At 37.9% G+C, this 12,202-nt stretch overlaps 1 long non-coding RNA gene across 2 annotated transcripts in view; it reads right to left on the bottom strand.

The window, feature by feature from the left end:
* Nucleotides 1–9,105, bottom strand: part of LOC125250870 — a 127,084-nt gene extending 117,979 nt beyond the window's left edge. For both annotated transcript variants that reach the window (XR_007180884.1, XR_007180885.1), the window contains exons 1-2: nt 8,843–9,105; nt 8,063–8,119 (exon numbers count right to left, since the gene is read on the bottom strand). This is a non-coding gene — a long non-coding RNA (uncharacterized LOC125250870). The remainder of the gene's footprint in view (nt 1–8,062; nt 8,120–8,842) is intronic.
* Between the last annotated feature and the right edge of the window lie 3,097 nt (nt 9,106–12,202).

Raw genomic sequence — 12,202 nt, 5'->3', positions numbered from 1 at the left:
TTTTCTTTAGGGTTCAGGTCAGGAAACTGGGACGGCCATGGCAGAAGCTTCATTTTGTGCTCAGTGACACATTTTTGTGTTGGTTTTGATTTGTGTTTTGGATCATTGTCCTGATGGAAGATCCAACCATGGCCCATTATTGAATTTCTAGCAGAAGCGGGCAGGTTTTGATTTTTTATTGATATTTGATAGAATCCATGATACCATGTATCTGAACAAGATGTCCAGGACCTCCAGCAGAAAAACAGACCCACAACATTGAAGATCCAGCAGTATATTTCACTGTGGACATGGGGTACTTTTTATCCATGTGTGCACCAAACCCATCTGGTGGGTTTGCTGCCATAAAGCTGTTTTTAGTTTCATCTGACCATAGAAGCCGGTCCATTTTGAAGTTCCAGTCGTGTCTGACAACTGAATATGCTGGAGATTAATTCTGGATGAGAGCAGAAGATTTTTCTTGAAACCCTCCTGAACAACTTGTGGGGATATACATGCTGCTTGATAAATATCAACTAATTTCTGCAATTCTCCAGCTGTGATCCTTGGAGAATCTTTGGCCACTCAAACTCTCCTTCTCACCGTGTATTAGGACGATTTAGACACATATCCTCTTCCAGGCAGATTTGTAACATCTTTAGTTGATTGGAACTTCTTAATTATTGCTGTGATAGTGGAAATGGGGATTTTCAATGCTTTAGCTATTTTCTTACAGCCACTATCTATTTTGTGAAGCTCAACAATCTTTTGCTGCATATCAGTAATATATTCTTTGGTTTTACTCATTGTGATGAATGATTATGGGAATTTGGCCTTTGTGTTTCCTCATGTTTATACTCCTGTGGAACAGGAAGTCATGGCTAGACAATTTCATGCTCCTAGTCACCCTGGTGTGCTAAAAAAAATGTTTAATATAAATGGGAATATACTTCAGAGATATTTTACTCATAAAAAATTCTAGGGGTGCCAATAATCGTGGCCAAAGTGTTTTGGAGAAAAACATTTATTTCATAAAGTGGTTTTCCCCCACTTTCAATTCTTTTCCTTCAATGAAAGGTTAGATTTTTGCTAATTTTATGAATTAAAGATCAAAAGGATAAACAATGCAGATTTATTTTTACAGGCATCTTTGATCATATTTGCCAAGGGTGCCAATAATTCTGAGCACAACTGTATATATACACCAATCAGGCATAACATTATGACCACTGACAGGTTAAGTGTATAACACTCATTATCTCTTCATCACGGCACCTGTTAGTGGGTGGGATATATTAGGCAGCAAGTGAACATTTTGATGCACAAGGGGAGTGAAGGCTTGCCCATGTGGTCCGATCCAACAGATGAGCTACTGTAGCTCAAATTGCTCAAGAAGTTAATGCTTGTTCTGATGGAAAGGTGTCAGAATACACAGTGCATTACAGTTTGTTGCGTATGGGGCTGCACAGCCGCAGACCAGTCAGGGTGCCCATGCTGACCCCTGTCCACCACCGAAAGCACCAACAGTGGGCACGTGAGCATCAGAACTGGACCACCAAGCAATGAAAGAAGGTGGTCTGGTCTGATAAATCATGTTTTCTTTTACATCACGTGGATGTACGCCGCTTACCTAAGGAACACATGGCATTTGAAGAAGGCAAGCCGGCGGAGGCAGTGTGATGTTTTGGGCAATGTTCTGCTGGGAAACCTTGGGTCCTGCCATCCATGTGGATGTTACTTTGACATGTACCACCTACCTACAGTAAGCATTGTTGCAGACCATGTACACCCTTTCATGGAAACGGTATTCCCTGGTGGCTGTTGGCTCTTTCAGCAGGATAATGTGCCGTGCCACAAAGCAAAAATGGTTCAGGAATTATTTGAGGAGCACAACGAGTTTGAGGTGTTGTCTTGGCCTCTAAATTCCCCAGATCTCAATCCAATATAGCATCTGTGGGATGTGCTGAACAAACAAGTCCGATTCATGGAGGCCCCACCACGCAACTTACTGGACTTAAAAGATCTGCTTCTAAAATTTTGGTGCCAGATACCGAACCACACCTTCAGGGGTCTAGCAGAGTCCATGCCTCGATGGGTCAGGGCGATAAACACATTTAGATTAGACTTTTCAGACATTGCCTACAGTATACCTAAGCTCATGACATGTTACATTATGAAGCTCACTTTTTTATACCGTGCAGAAATCGGAGTACGTGTCTTCACAGAGTTCACAAATAAAAAAGATTTCAGTACTGTCCTTCAGATTTCCTATCCATTTCCACTGCAGAGGAACAATCTCCACACACACTGTTTTCAAATGGAAGCAAGAAATGGTAAGGCTCTTAAACCCCTACAATATAACATAGCACAGTCCTGAAAAGGGTCCAAATGAGATAATTCATGTCTGTTTGCTCTAAATGGGAAAGCATCGTTTTCTAATAGAATCATATTTCACCCAGACTAAAAGCTTCCTCAGGAACAATTAAAGATAACGAATGAGCAATGCCTTATTCAAACTGATCCCTCTACATATGCACCCATAATTCTAGACCAATTGTAAAATTGCCTCTTTGCGAATGTGCTGCTACGTTTAATATGATGTTACAGTCTCTTTCATTAATCAACTGCTAATGAGATTGAAGCCTTACTGTTGACCAGGGCTAAGTCCTGCTTACTCAGGTTGTGATAGCCATTTTCACAAAGAAACGTTTTTCAATTACACAGGCTCTACAGTTGAGTAAAGAGAATGAATACATAAATAATGATTCAAGAAGGCAACAAAACACTTCACCACACAATGTCAACAATTGCTTAATTTTTGTGATAATTCCAGTAAGCATCAAGAGACCCAACAAATCTACTACAATATACAGAAAAAAGTTATAAGAGGAAAATATTGCATCAGAACTACTGCCTACAAGAACAACAGCCTTTCAAAGGCACAGCTTTGTGGAGAGACTTTTTACCTGTTAGATTTATTTTAACCAGGCTCTATTTTATTTAAACAATCAGGTAAAACAGTAAACTAAAATAATGCATAACAAGAAAAGGAAGTACTACATCTGAATAAGTGCAGTAAGAAACCTCTGTAAATCCTTCTGGTAGTTTTCATCGCCTAACTCTTTTTAGTAAACTTAATTAAATACAGGATAAAAGTAGTACAAGAAGATAATTCCCAGTAAGACAAGTGGTACAAATTAGCATTAAAAAGATAATGTTCCCTCAATGGTGTACTTTATCTTAAAGCAATATTTGAGAACACTCTCTCCTCTGGTGTAATATTCTTAAAACTTATTCATGCTTATACGGTACCAATTACACACCTCTATCCGATTAAAAGTGATGTAACAGTGCTGAAAATGCCATCTCTCCGCAGTACTTATGACTATCCTTTCAGAGTAGTGTCATTTAAATGAAAGACACCCAGTGCTGCAGGGCTGACCAGTCTCATTCTATTACTGAAACTAGGATGTAGTCTATTTTCTGACAGTGTGAAATTTGAGTGCAATAAAACTTTTACTTTTCCCAAGAGAAAAAACACTTTGGCAAAAGTTTAGAAAAATATTCCTCTTCGAAGCCAAAAAGTATCTCTAGATTGCTTGAGGATGTGAAATGAGCACTTTAATGTCGCTTCTTCCCAGCCAGGGGTCAGGTAAATACTGTTCAGATCACGTAATGTGCCGTTAATATTTTGTAGATCATGTTTCTATTATTTAAATGACATTGTGCAAGGGAGGGAATCACACTGGCACATGGAAAGGTTGAACAGTGGAGGGAAATGATTTAATGTAATGGGAGGAATAAAGCATCATTAGCGCAAATTAACTATTGTCAGCCGAGGTGATCTTGTTGGGTGCTAATGCCATTGGCAGCCGCTGAAGGTGGCAATTTATGCACAGGGGGTGGGGTGAAGTGAAGTGCACATCGGCACGCATTTAGCGGCCAATGGCAGCGGTCACAGTCGTTCCATTGGGTTTTGTCTCATAGAGTTTAAGTAGTGCCAAGATGAGGAATGCCCATGTTTAATTCACGCCGCTTATGTTTAACTTCAGGCCAGGAATGGGCCGCAGTCCATTAATTAGTACCAAACGGCCATTCAAAACAAGATCTGCCTTGTACAGGTCGCCCATTTTCCTAGGTTTGAGAGGCTGCGGTTTTACCTCCGTCACCTGCCAAGCACTTTGACAGTAAAAATTTCCACAAAATTCTGCACAGCATTGATACTACAACTAAAACAAAAAATAAATAAGTAAATCGTTTTCAATGCCAGTTCCTGTGGGTTTCTTACTAAAGTTGCCAAATAACATTTAAAGATGTTTTTGTTTTGTGTAAGTTGAACCTGCTGAATTTTCATGTTTCAAAAAGTATTATTCATATGTAAAACTATTTAATGAGGACAAAAATTACTGAGTGCACCTTTAAATGTCTATTCTGAGGGAATGAAGATAGACCTCAATAGAGTGCAACAGTAGACTTCCAGAAGTAAAAGCTCAATTTCTCCATAGGGAAATGGATTTTTAACGGTAACTTATAAACCTTTAAAGATAGAGCTAATGTGCTCTACGAGGTTGTTAATCAATAGCGTTTGGTTCTGTTGAAGTCATGAGCCTGCATTATTTCAACTTATTTTTTTTAAATAATCATGTTAAATAACAGTGGAATTCATAGTGAAAAACTACATTACTCATTATGCTGTACAGAAAATTTCACCAAACAGAGAGTCGAAACAAGCAAATTGTTACAAAAGAGCTCTTTAGCTCCACCCACTCCCATGAAGTACCACAAATGACATAATTGAGTCAATCTCCCTACCATATGTATAAGTATAAGCTCCAGATACATCGCGCCCACCATCTTGGAACAGTCAATGTGTCATCACTCACAGTAAGAATCAATAATGCCACAACACTGCGCAGCTTCTGGTAGTGAAATCGCCGGGATTTAAATTCCTGAAGAAATGGAATAACCAATATTCTCAATATTACAGGTTTTAAACTATGGTAACTTTTTAATGTCTTGTTAGCTAATACCTTCATCTTGTTGTATTGTGTTAGTTTAGCAAAATCATTTGCTGAAGTCTATTGCAGATATAGATAATCATACATGCGTCTAACTACAGTTGCAGGCGCACAGTCAATTTGCTTACAAGTGTTTATGTACTGCTTTGACCGTTCCAACATGGTGGATGGCTTACATATCACGGCCCATAGAAGCAGCTTCCAATGAGGCATCTACAGTGGGTACGGAAAGTATTCAGACCCCTTTAAATTTTTCACTCTTTGTTATATTGCAGCCATTTGCTAAAATCATTTAAGTTCATTTTTTTTCCTCATTAATGTACACACAGCACCCCATATTGATAGAAAAACACAGAATTGTTGACATTTTTGTAGATTTATTAAAAAAGAAAAACTGAAATATCACATGGTCCTAAGTATTCAGACCCTTTGCTCAGCATTTAGTAGAAGCACCCTTTTGATCTAATACAGCCATGAGTCTTTTTGGGAAAGATGCAACAAGTTTTTCACACCTGGATTTGGGGATCCTCTGCCATTCCTCCTTGCAGATCCTCTCCAGTTCTGTCAGGTTGGATGGTAAACGTTGGTGGACAGCCATTTTTAGGTCTCTCCAGAGACGCTCAATTGGGTTTAAGTCAGGGCTCTGGCTGGGCCATTCAAGGACAGTCACAAAGTTGTTGTGAAGCCACTCCTTCGTTATTTTAGCTGTGTGCTTAGGGTCATTGTCTTGTTGGAAGGTAAACCTTCGGCCCAGTCTGAGGTCCTGAGCACTCTGGAGAAGGTTTTCATCCAGGATATCCCTGTACTTGGCCGCATTCATCTTTCCCTCGATTGCAACCAGTCGTCCTATCCCTGCAGCTGAAAAACACCCCCACAGCATGATGCTGCCACCACCATGCTTCACTGTTGGGACTGTATTGGACAGGTGATGAGCAGTGCCTGGTTTTCTCCACACATACCGCTTAGAATTAAGGCCAAAAAGTTCTATCTTGGTCTCATCAGACCAGAGAATCTTATTTCTCACCATCTTGGCAAACTCCATGCGGGCTTTCAAGTGTCTTGCACTGAGGAGAGGCTTCCGTCGAGCCACTCTGCCATAAAGCCCAGACTGGTCGAGGGCTGCAGTGATGTTGACTTTCTACAACTTTCTCCCATCTCCCGACTGCATCTCAGCTCAGCCACAGTGATCTTTGGGTTCTTCTTTACCTCTCTCACCAAGGCTCTTCTCCCCCGATAGCTCAGTTTGGCTGGACGGCCAGCTCTAGGAAGGGTTCTGGTCATCCCAAACATCTTCCATTTAAGGATTATGGAGGCCACTGTGCTTTTAGGAACCTTAAGTGCTGCAGAAGTTTTTTGTAACCTTGCCCAGATCTGTGCCTTGCCACAATTCTGTCTCTGAGCTCTTCAGGCAGTTCCTTTGACCTCATGATTCTCATTTGCTCTGACATGCACTGTGAGCTGTAAGGTCTTATATAGACAGGTGTGTGGCTTTCCTAATCAAGTCCAATCAGTATACTCAAATACAGCTGGACTCAAATGAAGGTGTAGAATCATCTCAAGGATGATCAGAAGAAATGGACAGCACCTGAGTTAAATATATGAGTGTCACAGCAAAGGGTCTGAATACTTAGGACCATGTGATATTTCAGTTTTTCTTTTTTAATAAATCTGCAAAATTGTCAACAATTCTGTGTTTTTCTGTCAATATGGGGTGCTGTGTGTACATTAATGAGGAAAAAAATGGCTGCAATATAACAAAGAGTGAAAAATTTAAGGGGGTCTGAATACTTTCCGTACCCACTGTATGTATATAACTATGTTCCCAATCCCTACACTCTCAAAATACTTAAATGTGTGCATATATATATATATATATATATATATATATATATATATATATATATATATATATATATATATATATATATATATATATGCATATTTTGCATTAAATTTAAAATATATATTTTTATATATATATAATCAACATTTTTAAATGAGTAGTTTTATATTTTTAGATGTTCGCAATATTTCAAGGAATTGTAGTTCTTTACCTGACTAAAGCCATTAAAGGGGACCTATTATGCAAAATTCACTTTTATAAGGTGTTTGAACACAGATGTGTGTACACAATATGTGTAAACAACCAGCCTATAATTGTAAAAAGCCACCCACTCCTTTTTTATAATTAAATCAGAAGCAGTGTCAGAAAATACATTGTTCCAGATTTCCCCCTACTGTGATGTCACAGCAGGAACAAACCCCGCCCATGACTGGTGACGATCTGCCCTACTAGCATAGATCCTACCCTGAGTGAGCCGCACATTGTCTGCCATGTTTACATTCTCAATATAGCACCTATTGATATAATGTCTACACCACATAGACATTACAAATGTTCGTTTTTGGATGTACCAATGAACATAAGAATTTCCATAGACTCTTGGCATCTAAGCCACAGTGGATGAATTTCATTTATGAAACAAATGTGGTGAAGAAATTAGGCAAAGTCTTAGCCTATATGTTTGTGCAAATCATTGCACATCATAAAGTTATCTAACCCTTGTCTCTGACTGTATTCAGACCAAATGCATAAAGTATGTCATAGCATGTCATAAAAGAAAGATGATTATATAAATTATAACCATAATTAAAACGATACCTGTTCTATCTCCATGCAGCATATATTCTCTCGCTCTGTAGGCATCCTACTACAGTTCCCACATAAGCAATTTATAGATGATTATGACGGAACATGCGGATCGATAAGTTGAATAAAGTTAACCATTCAGAAACATCCTGTTGCATTCTAAAAGTTCTTCCTAAGTCTCTCCATCTGTGTCTGACACTGGCTCGAACATATATAGGCTGAGCACCGCTACTGACAATTTCTGACATTTTGACTGCGTGAGATTCTCCAGTTTTGTTGTTGCCGGAGTATCGGAAGCACAAGCTGTAAAGGCTCTGCCCTCTTCTGGAAAAGGGGCGGTGAGCAGCAGCTCATTTGTATTTAAAGTTACACACACGCGTTATCGCGTTCAGCTACCACTTAAGCTTGCTCTTACCTGAGACTCCATGACGGTGGTTTACTGGATCGTCCAAAAGAACCCATTTGGCAGCCCCTTAAAAAACATTAAATCATATTGTAAGTTTGAAAACGGGCTACCAAAAGCACATAATGTAATTGTTTTATAAGAATTATAATTTCTACTTTTACAACCGTGCTGTGTTCTCTCTCTCTCTCTCTCTCTCTGTATGTGTGTGTGTGTACTTGTTTTGACTATACTTGTGAGGACCTAATATCCTTACTTATAATGTGAAATACTTTCACATCCCACTAGTGAGGACATTTGATGCTAAAAGGCTTATAAATCAACCAAAAGAAGTTTTTATTTAAATCTAGTGTTTTGCACATGTTTCTGCGATGGGTTGCTTTAGGAGTCGGGGTTGGGTTAGTTAGGTGATAGAATATATCATTGACCTGATATAAAATCAATGGAAGTCTATGCAATGTCCTCACTAATATAGCAAAACAATATGTGTGTGTGTGTGTGTGTGTGTGAGAGAGAGAGAGAGAGAGAGAGAGAGAGAGAGAGAGGCAAACAAAAGGCTTTAAACTGCCCGAATATGGTAGGGGGATTAATTTTCCAAGAAATGTCAAACTGTCCATTTAAACAAGAAAAAAAAGTGTGACAGCAGCTGAAATTAATATCACAGGACAGACAAAATGCTGCTTTCTCTCAGGATGTAAGCCAAACTGAATTATCTTACGTCATTTTCTTAATAAAGATTTGATTCGTTGTGTTTAATTGGTCTGGATTTCATGCCAAGAAATCGTTCATTACCTCTAGCTGTCCGCCAAACTCTCACGCTCATTACAATATTTCTCCCGTTTCTTCTGCAACAAAAACTACTACGCAATATTGTTTGGAAAAAAACAGATGAATTCTCAAATCACGCAATGACTTTAAGACGCCTCACTCGTATTGTTTTGAATGATAGAAAATGCAACGCGGAATATGGCGGAATAAGTCCCGCCTTTTAAATAAGAGCCAATCGCCGATTGGTAAAGTCATCGCGTCACTGCAGCGGCCGTTAGAAGCTCCTGTTTCTATAGAAACAGTGAGACGCGCGCTTCCGAAATGAGGCTCAAGAGACGCGCATTTAGGACTGCGCATGCGCTTGATCCAGCCCGAAAAATACCGTTTTTTTGTCATGATTCGAGAGTTTAGAAACAAAATTAATGAGACAGTTCTTGTCAGATTTCATTAATGTCAAATATGAAATTTAATCAAAAGCTTGGCAAACAGCTTTGGAGAATTTGATGTTTCCCTATTCAAAGAGAGCTGCACTTGGATGCCCGAGAGGCGTTTCAAAGATGCTTTATAAGCAGCGTTTGCGCACGAAGGCACCGCTTCTTTGAGCTAGGGTACATTTAACACACAACGATGTTTGTATACGTTTTTTTCACGCTGTCAAAACCATATACATTATAATAACGATCCCCGTTCACACAGACCCGCGAAAATGACTATGCCAGTCAGTAGTCAGGCGATGTGATGTCACTTTGAGACTACGCGCCTGCGCACATACGCATTCTTTAACAAGCACGTAATACGCATGTGCACGCCGTCACCGTTTTCACAGATCCGCGTTTTTGGTGGTTACCATGATAACGGTTAGTTTTCAAAAACTTACACTTTGAAACCAGTTTTGCAAAAGTTTCCGTTTTCAGACGTTTTGGACGTTCCTTGATGCCTTCTTACCTTGGCCAAAGAGTATAGTGTATTCTTTGCCTTGGCGTGCATCATCCGAAGGCAGCATATTTAATTTTTCGGACCCAGCCAATTAGCAGCTTACCTGATTAATAACACATCTGGCTTAAAAGGACATTTGAAAGTAGCTAATGCTATTGCCCCCTGGTGTAAGGAAGTTTGTTACTGTCAGACAAGAGACATGCAGAACACAAACGTTACTACAGGTTGAACACGTTTAACATGCACTTTTTTATTTTTCTATGTAAGGTTCAAAAATATGAGGCCACTAGTAAATACACGGATTTTTATATATATAATTTTGAAAAATTATATACACAAGAAATATTTAAGAAGCAAATTTGTGGCCTCAACCATTGTGGATTTCATGTCAGTGCCAGTGCTAAAAGAGGACAGCCTGAATACTAAAACATTCTGAAATTCATCTACTTTTTCAACAAAGCAAAAAAAAAGTCTATTACATTAGACAAATGCAAGCATTTCCACTAGCAGTCTGAACCCACTGTATACAATATATAATTACCAGTAAACACAGCAAGGGTTTATTGTTATTAATTACATTTATATGACTGAGACAAAAGAGCAGCAGGGAGACACATGATCATCTCTGCTACACTTGTGAACAGCTAGTCACGTGTGTGGTGGAGGAATAAACCCCTGCGTGTTAATTAACCCAGTGATAAACAGGCTTTTCCCACACAAACGCGGCTGTTGCCATGAGTCTCCTGAGTGCTTCTCGCACACGTTGAACCCCTCATGGGGTGTGTGGGAGGGGAAGAGCAGATTAATTGTGGTACGATAACAGATATGCTGATAAGTGATGTGTGTCCAAGGGAAATGGTGGCTGTAGAGGTTTCTTTTTAAACACCAGACTGGTGTGATGTTCTGAAGAGGTGGGGCCCATCATCGCGGTGACATATCTAAATCTGCTTAGTTGGCGAGGTCTAAGAGATTATCAGCCAGATTTGAGTAATAGACTCCTCATTTAGCCTTAATGCGTTTTGCATAGAGAGCAACCTCCTCTCATCATTCTTTAAGATGAATCGTTGTCCCAGGCAAAATTTTAAAGATATTAGTCTACCGGCAACTGCATAAATCATAAGATTTTTACTAATGGGACCAAAGCTAAACACAGTCCTACCCTCTTAAGCGCACAAAGAAGATTATTATAATGATGTCAAGGTTGTTGCTCCCCAGGAGCCTCTGTTATTTACATGAGGTGTTTTTTGCAGGAATATAACCTACTTAATTAAAAAAAAAAAAAAAAAAAAAATCACGGAATTTGTAAGATGGCAACAGATCATTTTAAAAATAATTCTTTATAATTAAAATAAATATATGCTTTTGAATACATTTTTCATTCAGGATTGATATACAGGTTGTCCTCATAACACATTGGCTATACAGTGCACAACGTTATTGAAAGTAACAGCTTAAAACACCAATTAAAAGATGAAAACCTTTACAGCAAAATAAATAAATAAATAAAACAGACTAATCTATGGTTCAGCTGAGTCACTGAACAAAATGTCAAGGTTTTCTCTTGGCTCAGCTACCTGACACTGCAGAGTCAGAGACCACTGCTCAGTCCAAATCTGTAATAGTGGGATAATGTCAGAATGCCCACTCAGACTAATGCAATGTTGAATGGCCTCTCATTGTCATAATGGCACATTGTCAGACAATGTGTCAAATATATATATAAAGCCTAGTCCAAAGCAAATTCAAGAACACAAAAAGAACAGATGTTATTATTTTATGATTTTTGTGGGAGAAAATATTGTATATATATATATATATATATATATATATATATATATATATATATATATATATATATATATATATATATATATATATATATATATATATACAAAGAGAAAGAGAGAGAAAGCCTTGTCCAAAGCAAATTCAAGAACAGAAAATATTTTTCCTCAAAAATCATAAAATAATAACATAAAAACGTACACACAGGTTATATATGTACATATATATATTTTTTTTTAAATTTTGAGTAAAACAATCTGTCTGCTTGAATTCATATATATATATATATATATATATATATATATATATATATATATATATACATATAGCCTATCCAAAGCAAATCCAACAACACAAAATATTTTTCCTCAAAAATCATGAAAATAATAGCATAAAAAATAAAATAAAATAAAATAAAAATTTAAAAAATAATAATAAAATATACATATATACACAAATATATAATATAAATATATAAATAGAAGTATGGACAACCTGAAAATATTATATCTAATGTGAGGAATAAAGTTCTAAGTTTTATACATTTGTGTATATATTCATTTAACTATGGACAATCTGACAGTGTCCAAATGATTTTGCCCTAATTTAGGACAGTCTCTCTGTTGGTTTGTAATTTAATGCTCTATTTTTCTTTCAAATAAA

The sequence above is a fragment of the Megalobrama amblycephala genome, linkage group LG17, assembly GCF_018812025.1.
Source record: "Megalobrama amblycephala isolate DHTTF-2021 linkage group LG17, ASM1881202v1, whole genome shotgun sequence".
NCBI classification, from domain to species: domain Eukaryota; kingdom Metazoa; phylum Chordata; class Actinopteri; order Cypriniformes; family Xenocyprididae; genus Megalobrama; species Megalobrama amblycephala.
This window is presented reverse-complemented; position numbering and strand designations above follow the sequence as displayed.